Below are 3,076 nucleotides of genomic sequence, written 5' to 3' on the forward strand. Positions count from 1 at the left end.
CACAATTCTATTGTAATCTTCTTGTCTTGGTAAAATCATTATGAAGTAGAAATACTGTTCTTTATATTTTTTAGAGCTCCTATGATAGAATTTACACCTGTTTTTTGTGGTTTTTTTTTTTACAAGTGTATCCAGCAAATCCCCTTTCAGAGTGTTATTGAAGCCTGAAATCTCCATATACACATTGTTTTTAGCAATGACTCCTTTAGAGAAATGTGCTAAAATACTTAGCCCTTTAAAATATGACCATTACATAAAGGGCTTTTATTATACAAAATATGTAAAAAAAAAACATTGCAACTATTTATAATAAAACAGATTTGATTCTATGCAGAATCCTATAATAAAGGCAAGGATTAATGTAAACCTTATTCTGTATTATCCAGCAGGGATATTTTTCTAGCAACAATTAACCTGAAACTGTCAAATTCTGTTGAGTTGGTCTAAATTAGAAGATTGTAACTGGGCCATCCCTAATTTTAATTTATATTCAATATAATACTGTAGGACATATTTCATACAAGTTCAGTTGTATTTATGTGTGCTCATTATGGAGACAATCAATAATAATCTTAAAGTTTTTAGAAATATACATAATGTGAATGTTGGAGATATATAGAACAAATAGCCTAGAGAAAGAAGGAAATTAAAAAAGGGAAAGAAATTACATATAGAAGAGGAAAGAAAGTATAAGACAGTTGACTAATTTTAATACAAACTCAGACTTTTATGCATGTTTACATTTTAATAAAGTGAGCTGTTGTCAGAGAGATGGGAATTGGTTTATAATTTTACTTCTTCCCTTTAGAGTCCATTAACTTTTCCAAGTTAAGTACAGTTTTCTCTAACCAAATTACCATAGTTTATAGAACAGGTTTTCCCCTTATTATAGCAGGGTACTTTGCTATTAAATTAGAGGATTTTTTTTTCCTAATTACCCATAAGAACCAGCTGTCTTTGGCAACAAACTCTTAATATATTATTTAAGTTACTTAAATCAAATGCTATCGTAATAGCAGGAGGGAAATTAAGTAAAATAGAACCTCCTTTGAAATTTAGGAAAATGTAGTTTCCTTTGAAATTTAGGAAAATGTAGTTTCTCTGAAGCTTTCAGGAAAAGGTCTTACCCATATTTTAATTTTTTCTTCTCTCCTCCTCCTCCTTCTTTAGCTAGCTAGCATTGGTTAAATAAGGTTTATTTGTATCACAATCCCATTTGATAAAAAGAAAGATATAAATGTTTTTTCCATTATGAAAATAATAATGTAGCTAATGTCATTTGGTAAAAAGAGTAAATACTCAATGGACACAAATTCTACTAAAATATGGTGCATTTGTTATTTTAGATATCCAATTACTGGTGCGTGAGAAATCTGTTAAATTTTTTCCTTGAATTGATTATGAAGATACAAGAAAAGGATTGAAAGTGGCTTCTGTCTTTTAGTTTATAGAGGAGAGAGGACAGACAATATGCCAAGATCTAGAAACTGGTGATTGTAAAAAGAGAGATATGTGCTTTAATCTACTATTAGTGAAAAAGATTCTTAAGAAGTACATTCTTGGACTACATTTTATCTTCTACATACTCTTCACTAAAGTAACTTCAATGGATCTTAAACAAATATATTTCCAAAAAATTGAAGGCTTTGATATACTTATATTCTCTAACCCTAAATTCTCGATTTGTTGGCTGCATTGACTAGAAAGTGGGGAGATATTCATCATTTTGAGAAGAAACTTCTTTGAATCACCCACACCTCAATACATAGATTCCTTGCACATAAATTAGTATTTTTTTTCTAAGTCAGCCTATAACTTGTAATCCTGAATTCCTGTGACAGGAGGCTTTCTTATAATATTTACTTTATTTTGGAAATTAATCTGTGTCTCCTCCATATGCAATGAAATAAGCACAGGAATAGTTCTAGTAGAAGGAGAAGGTCAACAATAAGTTTTACTAGTTTTAATAATTATATTAGTAGTATTTTCATCACCGTGTTAAACATCTTACTTGCATTGATTTACCAGTATGACAATGCTCTGAATATACACTAATATTATTCCCATTTTATACATGGATACAATGAACTACAAATATTTAAAGGTATTTGTTATATATATATATAAATGAGTCCAGCCTCGATTCTTATGTTTTTAAGTTACCATGTGACACTATTTTCAAATAACAAGGTTTTAGAAGTGATCAAGACTATTAAATAAGCAATTAAATGTGACTGTATTTATTTTTAAATTTTACAAAGTTATTCTATTATTCTTAAAATAGTTTAAAAAATCTCTGGTAATGTAGTGTAGTCCATGTTTCATAAGTGAGTATGTTGATTGATATAATAATATAGTTTTCACAACATAATAGGGCATTTGTTAACATTATGATGCCTCAAAAATAAAATAAAATTGTTATGCCTCTATGAGTTTATATTTTAATAAAAATCTAATTTATCTTAATTTAAAAAAGCAATTTGATGAAAGTACTTAACTAAACAAGTTAAATCTTAATTTTAGAGCATTGAAATTTTGCAAACTCCCAAAGCCACTCAATTTTGCAGATCTTTTTCTACCATGCAATATTTGCATCTGAAAAACAGTTTCTTAACATATTTGAAATAAATATTCTATATGATGAATTTCCAATGTGTATGTGCATTGAAGACAGAAAATTAACTAAAATATATTCAGTTTAATTTTTGAAAGCAGAATATATGTGCATATGCTCCCTTGCAGAAACAAATAGTATGTTTCAAAATGTATATTTATCAAAAACATTACAATACATTTTCTTTTGTAGAAAGTGATATGGAAATGTACTGAGGACTTTATATAACTAAGGAAATAGCAAACCATACACCCCTTAAAGCCCCGTAGCTCCTCAGAACTGTCACCTCTGGATGACCCCATCCTTCTTGAGTGAGGATTACCACTGGAAAAAAAAAAAAGCCCTCTTTGCTTGACCATGAGAGTTCCTACCCCCACCCACTCTACCTCACTCTTCTGGAGACTCTTGCTTTGTACTTGCTCCTCTCATAAAATAAAAATAACAGTGGGAATATAAACACAA

This window comes from Hyaena hyaena, unplaced genomic scaffold (genome assembly GCF_003009895.1).
Source record: "Hyaena hyaena isolate Hyena2069 unplaced genomic scaffold, ASM300989v1 scaffold_1384, whole genome shotgun sequence".
Lineage (NCBI taxonomy): Eukaryota > Metazoa > Chordata > Mammalia > Carnivora > Hyaenidae > Hyaena > Hyaena hyaena.